The sequence below is a fragment of the Poeciliopsis prolifica genome, unplaced genomic scaffold (assembly GCF_027474105.1).
Source record: "Poeciliopsis prolifica strain line A6 unplaced genomic scaffold, Auburn_PproV2 SCAFFOLD013, whole genome shotgun sequence".
Lineage (NCBI taxonomy): Eukaryota > Metazoa > Chordata > Actinopteri > Cyprinodontiformes > Poeciliidae > Poeciliopsis > Poeciliopsis prolifica.
Genome location: NW_026562388.1, coordinates 8630119 through 8652817, shown reverse-complemented (window position 1 = coordinate 8652817; position 22699 = coordinate 8630119). Strand labels below are relative to the sequence as shown.

At 37.3% G+C, this 22699-nt stretch overlaps 1 long non-coding RNA gene across 1 annotated transcript; it reads left to right on the top strand.

Annotated features, from left to right (window-relative positions):
- The first annotated feature begins 485 nt into the window (after window positions 1-485).
- LOC129365366 (uncharacterized) lies at window positions 486-20362 on the top strand. The gene is made up of 3 exons (XR_008606510.1): window positions 486-573; window positions 15368-15543; window positions 18696-20362. It is a non-coding gene; the product is annotated as an uncharacterized LOC129365366 (long non-coding RNA).
- Window positions 20363-22699: the final 2337 nt, after the last annotated feature.

Genomic DNA, 22699 nt, shown 5'->3' with positions numbered 1-22699 from the left:
CCAAGTTGGTCCCACCGTCACAAACTCAAATCCAAGGCCGGGGACAGTTTCTGCCCCCTTTATAGCCCAAACGTCACCCCTTCGAACTTCTGAACACGTAGGGGCCAAAAGTGTGCGTTTATTCTCCAGACCCTCTTTGCAGATCGCACTTTAAACAGCGTGATCTGCGAATAAACAAAGCCAGTAAACAATGGAGTGGAGGCTATGCCCGCATATAGGAAGAGTACACACACACACGCACGCGCACAAACCAAATTGCACAAGTGTAAACTTTGAATAGGCCGCCCGCGGCTCTGTAAATTTACACAGACATTAAATTTCGTTCTATTCATTTTAGACATATAATGCTAAGCTGATTTTTTTATAGCGTGCTGATCGATATCTCTGTAAAATAATCATTTTTTTTAACTAGCGTGGCAGTGAAATCTTTGCTTTGTAGCTAAAGTCAACAGTGACAGAGTTTGAGCTCAAATAAATGCTGTGATGTCTGGAGCCCTTTGCAGAAGGCAGAAGGCAAGCTTCTACAATGGGCTTCAGTGGGGCTTGCCAACAAGCGCCGGCTATTTTGCACAGGTACGAGGGCTTTTAATTTTCCATAAAAATGCTGCGTTTTCACTTGGGTTCTTTTCACTTAACGTGTAAAGCAAATTGGTGGCAATTCGTGTGCATGCAACGTGGGCGGAAGAGGTTATACGATTTCCCGAGCTCATGGGAAAAAAGAAGATCTATTGGATTTATGTGGTGCAAAGTTGAAGAGGTCTGCAGGTTGTGTGCTGGAAAGCGAGTTTCTGTATCTCTGATCTGCGAGCCGGGTGGAGAAACGCCTGTAAAAACCCGGTATTACAAAACAGCATTTAATCTTTTCCTATTAAATGTAAATATAAAGTCGCAGATTTTTTTCTCCCCCTTTATTCAGGCGCATCGCATCAGCAAATATTGTTTTGCATGTTGTTTCAAACCAGGCAGTGTGATTGACTTGCGGATGTCCACACATGTTCGGCGACGAATGAGACTTAATGTGGACTTGAAGACGCGCAGTTGGCTATTTTTTGCAGTGTGCGGCTGATTTATCTTGCGTTCCCATGCTCGCATGGGTTTGGATATAGAACTTCTGTCTTGACACCGTGTCGCTGTTATTCGATGCAACTGATGCATTTTGTTAACGTCATATTTTTGAAAATAATACATGTTGGAATTACGCAAAAGGAACCCACGCAATCGCGTAAAAGAAATCCGCATTAAATAATAATAATAATAATAATAATAATAATAATAATAATAATAATAATAATAATAATAATAATAATAATAATAATAATAATAACGAGTTTTTTTGGGGAAAAAAAACTTCAACAGGCTGTAATGAACAAAGAGCCCTTTTAAAATCCCTCAGCCAATATTACTAAACATTTTCCTCTGAAAGCGGCTTTTACCCCCAGCCCTTTGAAGGTGGGATAACCCCGGTCAAGAACCCTTTATAGCGCGCTTTGAGACCGGGAATGATCTTTTGGATCTCCGCAAACTTAAAGGTAAGAAGGCTTGATCTGCTCTAGAGGAGGGGAAATATGCAAAGAGGCCACAACAATTTACATTCGTTTTTCTTCTTATCTTAACTTCTTGTTCAAGTTTTTGACTCAGGGAAAGACGCCCCTGCAGCACCATCGTAGTCCAGCGCATGGGTTGTTATAGCAACAGGGGGAAAAAAAGAGGATGTGCGCGCCTGTTGATTCTTTTTTTTTTCTTCTTCTTCTTTTTGTTTAACCCGCTAGCCTGATTTCTTTGCGTTTCTTGAGCTCAAATCTGCGTATTTCTTGATTGGGGGCCTGCGGAGGAGACCCCCATTCATGCTGGGAAACAAAGCACCCGGGCGCACCTTTTACATCCATTTAAGGATTTGGCTGCATCCAGATTTGCAACATTTGATAAAGTCTGAAAAACGCGGGCATTGAGCAGGGATTACCAACGCATATTTCTGATAATCACAGTTAAAGAGTTGAAAGATAAACTATCCGTGTCGCAACAATGGTTGGCAATTACCCCCTTTTCCTCATGTCTTTTAATTGCTTCTAATTGCATCAATCTTCTAAAGTGAGACGTTCTAATGCTTAAAGGCGAGTTTAGGCCTCCGTTCTCTACGAATGACTCATATTATAAGCCAAATATGAGCATCCACCCATGGGCGTCAGCTCGATGGGACTTCCTGACGTCGTCAATACAGGCCCAAAGAGGGGAAAATTGGAATCATAATATATATATATTCTGCTAATTTGCAGTAATTGATCTTCGCTTTGTCAAATCTACACTGCTCGATGTCTATGTGTGGCTCTCTCCAGGTTTATCAAATTACTTAAGGGGGTCGCATGGCATTATGAGGCCTATACCCCGAATAGGGAGCATTGCCGCACCTTCGTGGGCTGCTTGCGCGCTGCAGCCCGCGGACTGGAACACCCAAGTAGATCTGTCTCCACGGAGACGGCGGGACACCGGTCCAACAAGCTGTAATTCTGTCTCAGCCTTTTTGCAGGGGAGGGACCGTCCACACTAGCCCGACTTAACTCCTCTTTCACCAGAAATACTCCTAATCCTATATCTTAGCAGGGCAAACTGTCGTCCCTCAGTATATTAAAGGGACCACAAAGTCAGAACTCCAAGCCACCCATGGTTTCACAGCAGGGCGGCCAGTCCCGGTGAGACGCTCCGTGCCCGTCACTCCATCCCTGTGCCTTTTTCCCTCCTTTTTTTTTTTTTTTTTTTTTGCTCTTCACTTTCATCACTTTCAAAAATCACTTTGATTTACTTTTTTTTTTCTTTACAGCGTAAGGTTCTGTTAGAATACGCTTCACAACAGACATTTTATAAGTTTAATTTACCACACTGGGGGTTTAAACATTTTTTTTTGATAAAAAATAATCAATAAGCATGTTTTCATAATTACTGTTAGTCAATTTCATATATATATATATATATATATATATATATATATATATATATATATATATATATATATATATATATATATATATATATATATATATATATATATATATATATTTTTTTTAACCAGGTTATTTATACATATCAAAATGGACGTTCTTCACAGTTTAGGTTGGCTACTATTAAATTGTAAAATATAATAATAATAATAATAATAATAATAATAATAATAATAATAATAATAATAATAATAATAATAATAAAAAACACCACATGATTGAAGTTGATATTGTAAAGGCATTAAACTTTAAACAACAAAAATATAGGTTCTATTACATAGCAGTCCAAAGTACATCAATCATAAACCCAAATATCCATGCAGTTGTATCACATATTTTTACTAGATAACATATAAAAATTAAAATGTAATATATTGCAAACAAAATTACTTTCCAATTCACTGATTGTTGTGTTAAACCAACAGCATCTTACGCTGCATTTTGGCATATTGAATAGCTTCAGAATATAGTTTTATCATTGATTTTAGAGGCATTAATCATATCACATTTTCCTGGCAACTTGTTTTATTTGTAAAAACGGAAAATAAAACAATTATAAGTGAATAAGCTGAAATGTCTGTTTTGGTCTTTTCACATAAAACAATATATTTTGGGGTGAACAGCTTTCTGACAGGAAAATCTTTACTTATGAGAGTTGATGAGTTTTTCATTACAGATGGATCACATTTGTTTGACAAAACATTAAATTATATGGGCAAAATGTACATTTGCAGTTTTTTTTTACTCATCAACATCTTGCATCTTGGAAGTTATTCTTGAAAAGCTTTCTAATTAAAAAAAAATCTTCCTTTATTTTCAGTCATCATTGTTTAATTTTTAAAGCGTTTTTGTGACCACATTTTTAATGAAAATTTGCTTCCCCACTCCCACCTTCAAATTATTATTGGCATTATTTCATATCTATTTTTAAAGTGTCATGCTTTGTTTTCTTGACCACCACAATGGAATGATTTAGTGCAAGTCAAAACATGGAGATGATAAGCTGAAATGGTGAATTTGCGAAAAAGAGAAGCGCAGAAAAAGAGAGGGATGGCCCGATGGACAGGGTGAGAAAGCGGATGCTGTCTGTGATGTGTCTGCACTCAGTTCTGACACGACTCTGTGACATTCCAGTGCAGGACTCCTTCAAGTCCTGAGAGAGAAAACACAGAATGGAGACAGAAAGAGCCATCAACAATGCCCATTGAGTACTGTGAGGCAACAGCTGGTGGGATATGCAGTGACCTAAAGGCAATCCATTCAGGCCTGGACGGGGTGCCTCTCTATGCCCTGCTGCTTTTATGCTTCTGGAAGTGGATGGATGGTCAGTGTTTATTCTCATCATGCAAACTGAAAAGCAACAGTCTCAAAGAAACCAGTGAATATCAATCGTTGTTAACCAGATTTCAACTTCTGAATTGGAGAGTTCCATAGACGAAGATAAAACTGAGACACCGTCAAAGCTTTTGTTTCAAACGAGCTCTGAGTTGAGGCCCAGAAGGGAGGGTTAGATGAGCTTCTCAAGGCATAAAGCATCCAGAAAAAACCCCCAACAAAATCCTCAATGCAAGATAATAAAAGTGTGATCATCCAGGCAGAAAAATACTATATTGGATGGAGATTAATATAAAGTCGGGCATCAGCTGGAAGCATTTGTGTTCACTCGTGCTTCTAGCCCCTCTTTGACAATTCCACAGGCATTTCCCTTTGGGCCTCGCGCCTGTCTTTGAGATCAAACCTTGCTGGCAGAGCCACCATAAAATGATATGTCAGTCAGGAGAGGTAAAAGGATGCCTGCTAGACTGTGATTGATCTGCCGTGGTTTCTTTATTCCCCTCGAGACTCGATACATCCAGGTTTCAGATTCCACTCTCAGAAGCAGCTGATGAATAGTACCACGTATATATGACTTTTTATGAGCCGTTTCCACCCTAAGTGGCACATTTAGCAGCACATGGTCATAACATGCAAGCCAAGTTGCTGCAATATTCCCTCACTTCCCCCTCCTGAGCTCCTGTTTCAGGAAGTGAAAGCAAAGCTTTGCCAACCAATCACATCGAAGGACATCCAACTCATTAAAAGTTAATGAAACCTATAAACGTAGTGCGCCAGCGATTCATTTAAACCCCCAATCCAATCTCCTCTCTCTGCAAAGGCAAACAAGCCTGTGTGCCCCCGGTGCTGTCCTCGGAATAACAAACTACGGAATATTTTGTCCTGCATATGTTCACTCATGCAGACATGTGCACATTGATAGGATATCTTACAATGGGACTTGTCCAATTTAGAAAACAGCAAGGCTGGTGTGCTGCTGGGGGGTAACTTCGTTAATCTGCTTTGGAGTTGAATTTAATGCATTTGCCTTACATTGCACTGCTTGTCAGAAACTACGGCAACGGATGTGCCCATTTCGACATTCATGAGAATCACTGACATTCAAATAATGTGCCTATTTTAATATCATACATGAGTGAAAGCCAGATCTGGGTGAAAAAAAAAAGAAGAAGCTGTTTATACATCCTCCCATTCATGCAAGGGTCTTGATCCTTACCGCAAGACAAGGCCGAGCCTCTCCGTTCGCACCAAACGTCATCTATCCATTTCATTCACCTTCACCAGATGTCACGTGCTGCTTCTAATATGATGAAAAGCCATAAACAGCAATAAAGTTCTGCTTTACTGGTGTCAGTATATAAAAAACAAAACAAAAAAACACTTCTAATTGTCTTTCAGAGCTCTATTTCACACAGCTTTGTATAGCGCCTCCCTTGGGGGATTCAAATTAAATTCACTCCATGTATGTAGCCACTGTCAGCTCACTAATGAATTCCCATACCCTGACTTGAATCAAATTAATCCCCAATTTAATTCCATATAAATGGCTGTGTTATTTATAAAGGGGAGACGGATGCTCGGATGAAGGATTGAGGAAAGCTGGGAGGTGTCTATAAGGCTGCTGAGCAGATTATGGTGAAGGATGAATCCTGTATGTTTTCCCTGACAGCAGAGTAGTCCCCTGATACACACTATTTAACCCTCGCCTGCTTGACGCTGACAGCAACATCTCGCCATTTGTCACCCAATATCCTTTCAGATTAAGGAGTCAACCGGCAGATTTATTGGTCAGAGCTGTGGCACTCTTATCTTTAAGTGGCACATAGAAAGATAAAACATGAAGGCAGACATGTTGCACATCGCACAGTTAAATTAGCTGTGGGCATAAACACACAATTACACAGTTGCTTCCATGTGCAAAAGGAAATTGTGCATGCTTCATTACATAAAGAGGAGGTGAACATTTTGCAGAACAGCTCAGTGACTACACATGCAGCATAGTAAATCATTTCAGTAACTAATTTTAAAAGGTGAAGCAAATGTACGACATGGATTCATTATGCAGAGGGATGCATTTTATTATGATTTAGAGCTGTTGAAAACCCCACTTTCTGCTCAGAAAAAATAAAATACAACATAAAGCCAATGAAAAATGTTGACAGTAACCTCAGCCTACGGGAAGTATGTGCATGAATTACTGCATCAAAGCAGTGTGGCATGGAGGCAATCAGCCTGTGGCTCTGCTGAGGTGTTAAGGAAGCACAGATTGCCTTAATAGTAGTTTTCAGTTCTGCTGGATTGTTTGGTTTGGTGTCTCACCTTCTTATTGACAATATATTATGGCTTCTCTTTGAGTCTTAAGTCGGGCAAGTTTCCTGGCCAATCAGGATCAGTGATCCCATCATTAAAGCAATTTTTTGCACTTTGGATCGGTGCCTAGTTCAAGTGGAAAATGAAATGAGCATTTCTGGTAGTCTGCTGAACTGACTTTCAACTTTATAGAACAAAGAGGACCAACATCAATCGGTGACATTACTCATCAAATCCATTGTTCATAGAAACATCACACTGAACCTTAACTATCAGGAATTTTATGCCTTTCCACTTTTCATTCCACACTTTGGGAGCTTTGATTTCCAAATGAAAGACAAAATGTATTTTTTTTCTCAGAGGGCCAATTTGGACCACAAACAATCTAATTATCTGAGAAAGAGAATTATAAGTCTTCCTTGGCTAAAAGATTAAAATATATGTGTGATAAAAATTTTTCTTGTTGAAATCCAGCAAAATTTTTTAATTTCATTCCAATTTACTAAGTTAGACTTTAGTATCACATGACTGCGTGATACTAGGATTGCCACTTTGATTTATCAAAGTCAGGAGTTGGAGACTGACGGCGGTTATAAAAGGGTTTTTTCAAGCAAATGGCATAACACAATGCAGCCCTGTAACATAGTGCTAAATGAATTTTGGATGCAAATATAATGGCTGACTACATTACACAACCCCATTGAAAGAGAGATGTTGGCTCATAGTTCAGTAACTGATGTGTGGTTTCAAAGGCTGTAACTGTTGGACTGCCATTCCATGTTCATTACTTACAAAAACATTTATTTAGTCTCTAAAACAGCAAAGGATAAAGTTGACTTGAAAGAGTTGTTTATTTACGATCAATACAACAAATTTAACTGTTCAACATCCCAGAAGTTTTAATTTTAAGTGTGTCAAAAGGAGAATTCTGCCAATTAAGCACAAACATATCCAAGCATTAACTGCTGTGAAATTAAATCCAAAGTTAGTCTTTAAGCTCTTCCTCCCTTGAGTGCCTTAATACTAAGTCTGGCTATATTTGTTGATCAGCAAGAATTGTAAGTTCACCAAAGCTTAGACTGACATAAACATTCGTTGTGATGTTTCCTAGAATTGGTGCAGGACATTAAAACCCCAAAAGTTTTACAGTAACAGGCTGTTCTCTGACACTAATTTGGTTCCTAATTTTTGATGAGCAGGAAGTACATTAAAAGTTTCCACTTTTTATTGTCACTTTAATCAGTGATAACAATAAAGAGATTAATTGTGTTGTGACAGTGCCTCAACTGATCTGTTAGTGACTAGATTTGAAGTTATTTTTCAGGGGGAAGTTTTGCTAAATTACTTCATCACATTCACCAAACGCCATAGTGCATAATGTGTTGTCTGGAGGCCCAAAGAAATTTCTCAAAAACAAATTTTGGTTTTAATTTTTACTTTGTTTAATTTACAAATATGTCACTCACATCAAGAGTTTCGTTTTTAAGGGTCCTCTAAGCAAGACATGCAGCATTAATGATTAAGACTGCAAATTAGAACAATAAAAGAACACATGCGTACACAATCTTAATTTAAGTGAATAAGAAGTTCTTTGAAAATGCTCAAGAGAGACAATAGTCCTAATATTGTCAGTCATTAGGACATTAAACATGTAGCAGCCAAACACGTGTTTCACTTTTAAAATGTATTTTGAAGCACAAAATTATATCTAAAATAGTGCCTAAAACGTATAGGCGCATGTATCTTAACTTCATCACGCTGTAGAGACATAAATATAGGCTATATCCTTTGATGTTGATCAAAGTTTCACCGTTAGGCATTTGATTGTGATTATCAGCTGTGTTTTTTTTAAATTTTTGGCAGATTTTTCAGTGTCACAAATGTAATTTGGTTAATACACGAAAGATAGCTCTATGTTGTCATGTTTCCCAAAGCGTATTTCTGGGCTCTACTCTTTTCTTACTCTTCGCACTTCTACTAGGACAGACTATAAGAGTCTATAAATAATGTCTGTCATCTCTAAGCTGCTCATTTGGGGTTTATGGACTACTTTCGTTGTGTCCCTGACATAAATCAAGAGTTGGTTAAATCATTTTACCAACTCAACACATATTACCCAGACACTCAGGTCATCACCCTGATAAGATGACTTCTGTTATTTAGCAACATTTCCATGTTAAAACATTCATCTGTTCACTTGAGCAACAGAAATATGAGGATTGCTTTTGATTAATGTAATCAAGCAAAATTTTTCAGTGTTATTTGCTCTTCTGTGCTGTTAAGCTTCAGAAATCCGAGGGTTGTTTTTCATACTTCAATGTAACTTTGAACATTATTCCAATTTGAAATTTCTCTAATTGCTTACGGCAAATGTCTGAATTTAGAATGCTGGTGTAAAAACCTAGATCAGATGACAAGACAAACCTTTTGTGATTATTTTGATTGCACTGTTGGTTGATTTAACAAAGAAATGTTATCTACTACAGATTATGTAAATTAATTTAAAATAATTGTAACTGGTACAAAACAAAACAAAACAGTGCACATCATGCCACTCTGGACATTCCTGTATTGGATGAAAGTTAATTTTAGAGAGTTAGTCCTAAACTTTAGACCTTAAATAGAAAAGCTTCCTCATATATTTTGTACCTACTACAACCTTTTTCTCTCCTTTCGTTCCCTTTGATCGTCAAGTCAAGGCTTGCTGATGGTCTGACTCACTCATTCAACTCTCAATGGACTTTTTGAGTTAGCACCAAGACTTTGGAATACAACTCTTGTAACTTTTGCTGCTTATATGCTACTGAGTCTCTTGAAAGGCAGCTGATTGCTCATTCATATAGACATGGCTCTAGTTAATTTTTTCCGCTCTGCGATGTATTATTATTTTTTTAATTTAGTTTGATACGTGGTGTTCATCCTTTTGTTTTAAGTAAGTGTTGTTGTGCAGATTTTATATTTTTTTGTTGTTTTGCTTTTACTTTGAAACACTTTTATCAGTTCAAAATGCTGGATGAAACTTTACTTACTCAAATGTTTTATTACTTTTAGATTCAAAGGGAAAACAAGAATTCATTCTGAAATAGAAATGTCAGTTTTTGTTTGAGATGAAGCTGAAGCATGACTGACATTATAATCACAAAGTAACCCTCACACATTTGTAATTTGCATCCCATGTATGAACTGTGAATAGTGGTAATAGGCGGCAGGTTAAGTGACTAAGATTTGATTGGACAGTTTCAACAGCCAACTCCTGCTGAATGAGGGCCAGCTTGGATGTGAATGTTGATATATATATATATATATATATATATATATATATATATATATATATATATATATATATATATATATATATATATATATATATATATATATATATATATATATATATATATATATATATTACCATATCCTCAGTGTAAAAGTGGACATTTCTAGTGCCAATGTTACTGACAAAGTTATTTATGTGCAGGATGGAAAATAGTGATCCTTTGACAGACCAGTATGATATATTGTGTTTTGTTATAATTTAACCATTAGCATGGGAGAAATATAAGGGTGACAGACGGTTGTGAAGTCCATTTGGCCATATAGGGAATATTTAAGAGCCTTTAAAGCTTCGTCTACCAAATGTCTGAACATCTATGGTTTATTGAGGCATCTGTAAGCCGACACACTTTATTGCCAGACTTGGCTCGTGCACTTACCATCCTGGAATAGAAGAAAACACACCCACACAAAAAGTTTGCTGTTTGCCTTTGCTCTACCAAATCCTTAACAGCCGCGCTGTAGCCAGTCACCATTCACGCCTTTGTGCTGTCAACAACATCTAAACGCATCATTTGTATTGCAGCAAACCATCCCGGTATTTATCCAAAACCAAATGTTTGGCGACTCCTAAACAAAAAAAAAAAAAAAAGAGGAAAAAAATGGAGAAGAAGGAGAGCTAATGCATAATTTGGTAGAAAACATTTTACAAAACATTTAATAATAATAATAAAAGAAAGAAGAAAACGTCGGCTTTGGCCCTGAGGCTTAAAGCAATTAATTCAGGATCCTGACATAAACTCTCCAATCCTTTGACAGCTTGGAGCCGAAATAAAAATGCTAGTTCTCCTGGGAACGGCAGGAGATAGCTGGCTCTTTTCTGGACTGTTTGCTCACTGGCCCTGAGAGCAATCTTCCCCAGTCAGAATGAAATGCAAGGACACAAACAATGTACCGACGAGAGAATAGGAGATGGGGAATGAACAGTTTGGACTATTTGCTCAGCAGAAGGGCAGCCACAATGGCCGGCCCATGGCTTTCCCATGCATCAAGCCTCTTAGTCGTAGGCCTCCCTTTGTTGCCTGGTTTCTTCTTCCCTGGCTAGATAAGAGCCCAGCTGCCCTATACTTTTAATTCCCATTGTACACCATACTGTATGGTCATTTATCTATCTACTTTTTGCCTGTAGTGGTGGGTGTTGTCTAATTGAACAGGTTATCGCATTTGTATCTCTGTTGCCTGCATGCATGCTCGTTTAAGGTTGAATCACTCCCCACTTTGCTATAAAAGGCAGGGTTTAGGCCGGGGTTAGGGGATAAGGCCTGACCTCTCTTTTCGTCTTCGAGAGAGAAGCACAAGTCAATAACAGAGGGTGATAAAGATGCAGAATTTTAACTTCAATCAAAAAACCGAATGTATAATTTTTTAAAAAGAAAATCCTGAGACTTTTGCCTCCTTTACAAAATTAATTCTTTTCCAAAATACATTTTGGATTAAGTAAATACACTGTCTGAAGTGTTTACAAATTCTTTATCTTTTTGGTTATAATAATTATAAAAAAACATAAAATATTAATTCTGACAAAAAGGAGAAATCCAAGGCATAATAAAAAAACAACAACATTGTGCTGTCCAAATATTGAAAATAATTATACATTTAAAAATCTGTTTTTAGGGCTTCAAAATGTACACAGCATTTAATACTTTTATAAAGAACAAAGTTGGTGAGCAAATGAAACAATTTTGTTTTAAAGGCAGAGGTCTCAGGAATATCTGTGTCATAGATAACTTGTTTTTAATATAATAAGGTAAAGGGGAGCCATCATCTTTATAATACATGCATTTTTTGGCTATGACAATTAAATTACCACACAAGCCTATGATATTGATTATGCTGAAACAACAATAAACACGTGGAAAAAACATGTGTTATTAAAACATTATTTCTAAAAATCAATTGTTAGAAATCTTAATTTCTGAAATGTATTTATTGTTTCAGGCTTTGAAGGATTACAAAGAATTGTGAATTTTTAAAGAGATTTATGTTTTTGAACTAGTTATTGACTTACAGAGGCATAAAACAAATGCTTTGGTGTGGTATTATTAAGGGCACTGTGAGGTTTTTCATCCTCACAAAATGTATTAGTGATTATTCATATATAACAATTACAATAAGAAACTTTAAAATCTGGAGACGTTTAACCAAATAATTCTCGTAAAGCGTTAAATGCTTACAAAAATCTGAATTTCCAACTTTTTTTCAACTTCCACTTCTTTGTCTCTTGATTTAATAGGAAAACCACGTTCTTTTAAAAGGGAAAATAAAACTAACACAGTCAAACAAAGGACCAAACAAAGACTTCAAGTTAAAAGAGGAAAAATTCAGAAGGAAAATTAAGACCACTATAGGAGCCGTTTGGTTGTTCTGCATTTACATTGAACTGTTCTTTGCCGAATGTGTATTACCACTCAATCAGTGGGGCATCGTCTATGTGGCAGGAAGTAGAAGCAGGCCGATTCTGAGGCCAGGGCTGTGGAGAAAAAAAATTAAGAATAGGAAAGGTTCTCCAACAAACAAACAAACAACAAGAAAAAAGAGGAGCAGTGAAATGCATAGGAGGATCAATACACATAAGACGGAAGAGCGTATTCATGCATGTGAGCAGACACTTGCCAAAATACAAACAGATAGAGAGACCCATCCCCCTCTGTAAAGGTTGTGGTGTCAGGACCCCTTGGGTGGTCAGACTCAGGATGTTTTCGACACAATATGATGTTGTGAAGCAGGCCTTTGAAAAAAAAAAAAAAAGATGTTCACTGCCTGTTTTTACTGTCACATTTGTATAAAGCTCAAATGTTGTGTAAGCTTCCTTTTTTTCACTGGGGTTAAAATGTATTTAAACAGTGTGATGATCTGTGGTTACAAAATGCCTTTTCTACTCACAGACGCAGCATGAAAACTGTTCTTTTTTTCGGCAGAATGAAAATACGACTCATAATGACTCCACAATGGTTTATTCTAATGGCTAAGCTCTTAATCTATCAGATCAGATTTCAAAGTGCCAGAAGCTGTGCCAAGGCAGGTTCCAGGAAGGAAAACCCTTTTGTTGGTTGGGGGAGTGAAATTTCAAATGTGGGACCAGACTTCATTATTGCAAAAAAAAAGAAAAGAAAAAGGTATGACACGGTGTGAAAGCACCCTAAAAACCCAGCATCATTAGGAAACAGCAAGTGCTTGTTTTTGCATCCGCCTTTGGTGCACCAACAGTGCTTTGCCAGCATGTCAGACCTCAGGTATGGCAAGATAAATAGCCGTCTTATGTGTGCTTGTGAGAGCTAGGCTCCTTGTGGGGTGGTGCTCCCAGCTTCACGCTCCAGCAGCGCTGAAATAAAGCTCTGTTCGAGGCATTTCAACACCGCTTAAGGTTGTCCTTTGCCGTGTAATTTATGAGCTGAGAGGACTCCGTTTCTAAAGTTAACCGCGACCTACAATCTTCCAGCATTCATGGGTGGAGAAAAGAGCTGTGTGAGTCATAGGAAACTTACAACACCGCTCCACTTACCTGAAACAGTCTGAGGGGTGCCCATGATTCTCTCCCTGGTGTTTGGTTCAGTTGCTGAAAGTGGAGGTGATGTGACCCAAACTAATTGGATGTCCAGGTACTTTAACAGGTTAGCTGTCACCTGTAGGGTCAGCGTAGAGGTGCCAGGATGAGGTGAGGAACACTGGCTTCTCATCACAAGCCTCTCAGTGGGTGGTCAGATGGAAGGAAGCACAGAGAGGCAGAAAGACAGACAGACGGGAGATTTGCAAGGATCCTCTTGGTTGCAAGTACATTATAAAAAGAAAATTAATCTTAAAATGGAGACATGTTAATATTTTTTTTTAAATGTTAAAATTAAGTTCAGACAAACTAAATGTGAAGCATGATGCTTTTAATTTCTGTTTTAAACAAAACTATAATTATGATGGGATAGTTTTCTGGGATATATATATATATATATATATATATATATATATATATATATATATATATATATATATATATATATATATATATATATATATACTGAGAGTCATTTTAGAATTGTCAACATTTTAATTTATACTATATATCCCATGTTTGCCCTTCACTAACTTACTCACTATATTTTATTGCTGTGGTGGCACATAAAGGGAAATTGGACTGCACATTATCAGCTGATTTACATGTTGTTGCATCATAAAACTAAATGCCTGTGTAATTATGATTTGCTTGCATAATATTATTAATAAGAGCGGAAAATAGTCATAAAATAAAATTTACTGGCGTTTTAAAATTGCTACATGTAAGATTTTGCTGTTTATCTCAAACAATTTGGAAAACATGTTGAAAAATTATTGCTTGTTTAAAAATGCATTAAAAGAATTATGTATGCATTTGTTCTATTCTATAAAAAAATATTTATTCATTGTAAAATGCACCGTGATTCCACGTTATAATAATACATTTAAATATGCACGTACTTCATAGTGTTCCATTACATAAACACTCTGAGCACTGTTCTAAAATTTGTATCTGTGTGAGGGTATTTGCTTTGGTCCAGCCCAGGGTTGCCATAACCACTGGTTATTGTGACCTAGTTTGCATGACTTTTTTGCATACTTTTTTTTTGGGATCAACCAAAATTCCAAGAATTTACTGAGCTTTCTAAAATAAGTGTGAAGGTTAAATGAGAACTGGGCACTCTTTGGTTACATTTATATCATGTAATTAAAATGTTTTGAAGAATTTCTAGTTTTGACTAACATATGCTTTACTGAAAGAGTATAAATTTATAAGCAATGTAAAATAAAATATTTCCTTTAATTTCTTATTTTATGTGCATATCAATTTTTGCAAATAATAATAATAATAAAAATCACCATATATCTCAGCTAGACACCTCTATACCATCATATACCTTTTAAGCAGCCTATCGATGTCAACACCCGGTAAACACCTTTGACATACAGGCTTGAATGTGACAAGCAAGTTAACTAAACATTCCTGGGTGTTCTTCATAAAGGTTTACCCCTCTTCATCAGGGCTGCACTGACCCATCTCACAGTCCAAACGCCACTTCAGAAAGATGCGCTAAAAACAAATTTTCCTCTACATTTTTCTTTGTGTATTTTAATTGCACAAAATAATACTAAAACCTGTTAAAAATATCAGAACATTTTCTGGTGGAATACTTAGCCCATATGATGCAGATTTCATTGTAAATGTGATTTAAAACGGGAAGTGCAAAAAGCTCTGTGAGGATTTATGAATTTGGGAGTATAATTCCGGCCCCGAGCTTATCTGCACACCCAGACTATTTGAGTGTTTTGAGATGCGGGCTCCCCGAGGACGGATCGAAGGCTTCCTAGTAGAACTGCACATCAAATAAATAGGAGGATGGGATTTATATGGAGGCTGTGTCTCTGTCAAACAGGGCTCTGCTGACTGAAGTGATCCCCACGGCCCGAGCGGAGGAGAGGAGGGAGAGGAAGCCTCGGAGAGAAGAGGGATAGCTCTGGAGGAGCCTCGCTGACGCACTCACGCTCACACAAACTCAAACACAATGTCCCCTTCAGTCCTGGGCTGTGACCGGCCCGTGGCATTGCCCAGGTATGTGAACTATGTTTGCCAAGCCATCCATCAGCAATTCTCCTTCCCTCTTGAAACAGGAACTTTTGTTTGAGACACACACTTGTTCAGTCTGTCATTTGACTAAATTCAACCTGATCATTTTCTTAAAAATGAGACAGAGGATATTATTTATTACTTTTTTTTTTGTTTCTCATTATTTCCCTCCTATCTCAGGTTCCATAGCACAAATGTGCATGTCAAGGCAAGTTAGTACAGTTTAGGGACATCAGTGGCCCTTATCGCTGGTGACCAGGGTTAGCAAATAAAAAACACTGTAGAGAAGTTGAGCTGCATGGAAGCTGTGGAAGATTTACAGCTGCATGACACTCTCACAAGACAAAGACGTCCTTTTTATTTTCTGGTTAAGTGCTTGGATCAAGTTGAAACAGAAAAGAAAAGAAAATGTTGGATGACTGAAAGGTGTTATTTGTCATTTGTACGATTCCTAAATGAATAACAAATACCAGAAACCAACATATCATTACATTTAAGCAAATTTCTTCTGGTGACGTAAGCACAAGCGTTCACCATTGTTGGGCAGGTTGAACCGACTACAATCCTCTTAAAAAGAGCTGGTGTGTGGGCTGGTATGTTTGCTAAAGCACCTAAAGTTTGTTAGCGGGAGCCTTACTTCATTCCCTGAAACACAACCTTCATTTATCTTTTTCCTTCCACTCAGTGCCAGAGAGAGCAGATATCACTAAAAGTGCCATGTTAATGATTGACTCCTGGCACACTGAGCATCCGAGATCGAGTGGCCACTTTGCCTGCACTTGTGCTGCATTTTCAGCCGTAAATGTTTGTGGTCCCACCATCCTCTTCAGGTTTCCATACAGTATCATTAGCACTGAAGGGGAGGGTAGGGTGGAGTCGAAACAAAGTTTCAATAAAGAACAATTGGCATGCTGACGTAAATGGTACATAAGAGCTTGCCTCCGACCCTTTCAGAGTTTTTTTTATATAAATGTAGCTGAGCAAACCTAATCTCCCCCTTCCAGATAAATCTGTCCCTGCTTTGTGAAAGCAAGTTCACGCATTTGTATTACTCCCCGGCTCCAAAGTCGACTTTGACCAACTTGAAATGAGTCCCAGATTTCTCATTGACGGTTCAAGATGAAGAGCAAACTGAGATTAAGGGATGTTAATTAATTGCAAGGACTGTCCAAAAGCCTTTCCCTTTTTATTTGCCATCATGCCAATCAGTTTTTAATTTTTACTTTTGTTAATGATGCACAAAAAAACAACAACAAAACCCCCCGCAAAAAACTAAATACTGAAATGGTTATTGTCTGCTAAAATGCTAAAAGCAATACATATCTAACTACATGACATTGTCAATCATGATTTGCCATGCTGGAAGCTAAAGGTAATTGCTCGTAGGTCGGAGAACATTACCAATACAGACTTCTTCCGTCTCGGGGGATTAAGCAGTGTAAAGATGAAATACAAATATTTTAGCATTTAATAAAATCTTAATCTATGGCTCTTTAATGTGGTCAGATTAAAAGAAATCAAATTCATTCAAACAGTTGGAATTAATTATCCCAATTAATTGAGTTTTTATCAAATGCTAATTTAAGCCAACAAAATAAGTCAAGCCTTTTGATTCAAATACATTTTGGTTCAATTATTTTCAACGTCAACTTCAGCAGTTTTGTACATATTTAGGCTCTGAACTTTATCTGCTTTATTCACGTCCTGGACTCTCACAGCTAACTTTAATTCTGGAGATCTTTCTTGCAGCAAGATATTTTGCACTGGGTTGAAAATACATTATCAAAATAGTGTGATGATTAGAAAGCACTTTGTTGTGTGATTTTCAAGCAGTGCATGGTCTTATTTAAGATCCAACTGGGTTGAATAACAATAAAAAGTTTTCATCCAGTGAACCACGCAGTACAGTTTCCATTCCAGTTCACCAGACATTCTGATGCCCTTTATCTGACCAAACACCTCCTGTGCATCTTCTTTCAGGTTGACAAACTTTAGTTACAATACTATCACCTACAGAGCTGGAGAGTATCCATCAATATTAATACCGATAGATAAATAATCATCAGCTTCATTACAAATAATTGTCTGAAACATAATTATCAAAGGTTTGTAGCGATTGTTCAGTCCACTGAAATGTTTTTTAAAACTAAAGTTGCTCAAAGATGGCAAAAGTTTGACTTGGCTTTGGCCCCTTTTAAACTAGTCAGTGGCTGCAGTGGGACTAAATGATCTGAATTTATTGTAAATTACTAAATTAATAGTTCTAGTCAGGTAAGACATCAAATGCTCCAAAATTTTCAACTGAAATGTGTTAAAAACCAGCCAAAGCTGCAGGATCTAACTCTTATAAAAATGTTTTTGTGATATTTGTATTTGTTAAAGCTGTGACTATGTTGTGGTAGTATGGCATGAGACCTCATCTCAGTGCTACTATTTCCATACACAAAAATTTTTCTCCTCAGAGACAACCAATTAGAACCAGTAGGAGGGTCTTAGCGCTGTCAAACATGCTCATAAACATGCTGGGCAATTTAACAATAGCAGAAAAAAACGGGACTATTTTTCATTCGCTATCATTGCATAATTGCATAATTACAGAACGGGGATCCCACTCCTTACTCTAATTGGTTGTTTTTGACCCAATTTCAGCTGATATCATACTGCCACGACAGAGTAGCAGTTTGAACAAGTATATAAAATAATTTTTTTCAAATAAATGTTACATACTGCATTGTCAATTTAAAACTCTCTGCATTGCATTCTTGTTCTTGACACACATAAAATGTGAATCAAATTTCAGACCATGAAGCAGTTATACTCCAGTTGTCGCATGAAGGTACTTCAAAAGGAGCTTTATAGTCTGTCAGCTTGAATATCTCACCAGAACATCACAATGCTTAAATAGACCCAGATTATCTCCTTGTAGTTATTGCTGCATTCTGGTTATTTTTTTTTAATCCTTGTGTTCAAACTGTAGGTTTCAAAACCGAGTGACAAGGCTAGTCTCAATGAAGAGACTGTTGGGTCTAAGGATAATGACGAATCAAAGGGATCAATAAGTGTCAACTTTGTTAATTTAAAACATAGTAATGTACTGTAATGTCACACTATACCACTGTTCTTTCCATCCTCTACAGAAATTCATGGATGTTCCGATGAGGAGACACATTCGGGCAGCCTCACTTTCATCTCCCTGCATCATTTGAGCTGAAAGCTCCTTCCTGTCGATGCACTTGGCTATATCTGCGTCTGACCTGTCTGCCATATGTAATATCAAAGCCTCTGTCAGCACGGAACTGAATGGGAACAAAAGAGATGCCTCTATTAATGATTAACTGTTCTAAAAGCCCCGGCTTTTGTATTCCCATGGTGCCCAGGCTATCTGGCCACCATGTGACATGCTCACAGCATTTTTTGAGCAGATTGGGGGAAAGCTAGTGAGCAAACACAGGTGCTTTGGAGCAGCGGTGCCGACGCTGTCAGGGACAACCACAAACAAGAGCAGCTATGCCTGGCTAAATGAATCCCCACCCCTCCCAGCACCATCACCACCTCCTCAACCCCCCCTGCTCTGTCACCAGCTAACTTGTTTGCTAGCTCCCTATAGCTTTCGCCTTCTGCATGGTTGCCGCCCCCCACCCCTCTTCCTTGCACAAACGCAATGTCCGCTGCAGCCGGGCTCCAGAACTTCACACTCTCCAAAGAAACAAACAAATAAAAGTGAGGACGGCCGACCACCTCTTTGAGGTGATGGCATTTGCTGCGGTCATGACTAGTGGGAGAGCAAACAAATTAATGGTGTCCCTGTTTTCACTTTCTAAACCAAACTAAATGTCTTTTAGTTCAAGTGGGGCAATACGACTGACCCCGGTGTCAAATGCTGCGTAAAGGTTGCACACTCTTGCACTTGAAATGCTGAGAAGAGGCCATAAGAAATTAACCAGAACTTGAGTAATGTTATATATAAGTAGAAAAATAACAAAGTAAACATGCAAAAATCTAAATAATCTATTGAAAAAAGAGAGTATTTTAGCAGCAAGCTATAACCAAAGATGACTGATGTGCTTAACCTTTTCAGCACAGTGACTTGGGGTGCTGTGTCTCTCAAGTTTGATAAGACAATCAGATAATAGGATTGCTTGTGTATCTTAACACGGCTTTTCCGGCTGGGAGACAAACGAACAGCGAGTGATAAAGGGAACAAAAGCTTTGCTCTTATAGGCTGGTACCTCAGAGCAAAGGAAAAATGATCAGAGTGGAAAATTCACATAAGGTGCCTATATATCATTTTCAATTTGGCTCTCAAGCAAAATCACAAAAACAGCATTTAAAAAAAAAATGTTTTCAATCATTTTATGTCTTTATTATCTAATGATGAATTTTGGGTTTGAAAACTGCATGTACCTGACCTTGCAGATCAGTTATCAAAGGATATAGGTGATAAAATGCTTCACAAAAACTGAGCATCAGGGAGAGAAGAAATAAATCTATCAACATGCAAGTGACAGACTCAGAAAAAAGGTCTGGCAAGAAAAGATGAGAAATCAAGAAAAAAAACAAAATGTCAGTGCAGTTTCTTGTGTTTGAGATGAACAGTGTCTTCCAGAAAAAAAAAGTGAAATGTGGTTTCCTCCACTGATCAATAAAACCTCAATTTTCTGTGGGTTCTCTGACTTTTGCAGCCTGTTTCTCATAGTAAGAAAAAAATATGTATACACATGGAAGTGGTCCAAAGTTTTGTTTGCCCATTTCCCCCCAAAATTATTGGAACTAAGTATAATTTAAAACTGAATATATTGTCATGTCTGAATAAAGTATTTTATTTTTAAGAAATGTGTGGTGTGTTATTCTGATTTTCCTAATTTCGTCCAAATTAGGAAATCCATGGACATTTTGGATTTATAAGGTCCTCCTGTCCTTGTTTTTCAGAACCCCAAAAAAGAGTGTTGGATGTGTAACTTTTTAAGCTAAAAATGTCCAAATCAAGCCTAAACAAAGATGTTGAAAAGTCAGGCTTTGTTACCCTATTTGATCAACCCAAACGACCTTTCTGCCACATTTAGATATTGGCAGATATCTTTATGAGGACGTGTTTTCAACTTTCATTCTTCAAGTCCTATTTTGTGTTGTTTTCTCTTAAGCCAACACAACCTTGCCTTGAAAGTTTGGAATCTGATTTCATTCATCTTGAGTCTTGATAAGTAAGACAAAAATATAGCACTTTATCATAATAATAAATCTATTAATATTTTAGAATTATATTTCAAATGTGTCATTTTTGTTCATTTGCAACATCATTGATGGAATTTCTGCCCAGTGTTTTGGATAAGTTCAGTATTTTTTGGAGCTAGAGGTATCTTCACTTAAATATTTTCTGAAAGGTTTATCTTATTGCTTTTTTGAAATTTAGACTTTATGGTTTTACACTAGTTGAATGAATTGAAAAACATGTGTTAAATTTTTCCAACACAGATTTGATAAATATCAGTAAAATAGATGATAAATACACTCAATTTAGTTCAGAGGCCTAAAAAAAGTTGTAAAATATCCCCTTATGCAACTCCTAAATTGGAATTTGATGTAATTGTTTTTTGACAGATTTGCCTTCCTTTAACTATTTTTCCATTCAAAATTGAGCTTAAAATAGGAAGGGGTGTCTTGTGGGGAGTTCATCTCATTTCTGCTTGATTCCCTGCAAGGATTTAGCTCTTCCTCCACGTGAGCAGAGTCTGATCAGAAGACTTACAAATCCTCTGCTTCAGGAGTTTGACTGTAGTCCACAGGCCTGCAGGCCGCAGTACAGAGTTGGGGCTCCAGCACCTCAAGAGGGATTTGAGACAAAATCTTTGTTGCCTTCCTCATTGTACAGCCCTGAAAATCGTCCAACCTCATTGTCTGTCCAGACTCCTCTCAAACCTCGGCTGCAGTCAAAAGAAAAGTTTTCCAGTAATGAGGTAAGACATGAAAGCCACCCAAACATAGCGACATGTTGAAAGGGCTCGTTTGATCTTGTCATGCACAATGGTAAAATTTGAAAAGAGCAAGGTGTGCTTTAAAACGGCAATGCACCGCATTAACCCCTTGTCTTTTGACAGGTCCACACCTAGAAAGATGTAATATTCCACTCAATAGAAAATGTAGATCCTGAGTAATGGTCTCCTTGTTGCGGAGGATCTTTGTTCTAATTCTGCTTGATGCTTTTAAACATAGTCTGCTCAAGAAAGACAGAGTTGCCTTCTGTTCAAAGCTCTTTTACATAAAAAAGACACTTGTTCTTTGTAGTGATATCTTAAATAATTCAGGTATATTTTAACTGGTGATTTCATAGAAGTTGTGTTTCCTGAAACCGCAGTGTAAAAATGTAGTGCATTTAACATAGTGAGAAAAATACACTCAACAGCATTTTGGTGGAGCAGAGAGATTACCAAGCAGTCGGCCATGGCAGTCACGGGTCAGTGCAGGCTGACTCCGTCTCCAGACTCTGTTAACTAAGTGGGCCAGCACTATCTCTGTTCAATCGCCAAACAGTTTGTTGACTTCTCAAGGAATGCTAATAAAAGTCATTGTCTATTTTGAGAGATAGATATATTGGGGCATTTCAGCATTCCTTGAATTAACTGATTTTGGTCAGGTATGAATAATCAGGAGTGACATCAACTTTTCAGATGTCACATGTCTGAAAAGTATACTTTATATTCATGGTTTGCCACATTATTCAGTATGTTCAGCAGTGATTAATCGTGGATTAGTTTAAAACTTTCTAGATGATCCTGTTAAGGTTAATATTAGATAAAGTTTGACATATTTTTGTGCTTGACGTCAAGCTAAAAACTTTTTGGAGCAGTACAAAAATATCTATATGTTGGAGATCATTACACTACCTGCATATATACCAGGATTGTTAAAAAAAAAATGGCAGACATTCTTAAGCAAGAGAGAAAACAACTTAAAGTATGTGAAAAATCAACTATGTCTGTGTACACTATACAAGTAAGAATCAAAGTAAATTATCTTCAAATTATATGTTCTGGCTTAAGGTCGTACTATAAGTCACAAGGAATTTTTAACCTTCAAACCTTTAAGAGCAAATTAGTTATTTCGTGCCTGTTGGCCTGGACTGTTTCAGTGTGTTCATTTTCTA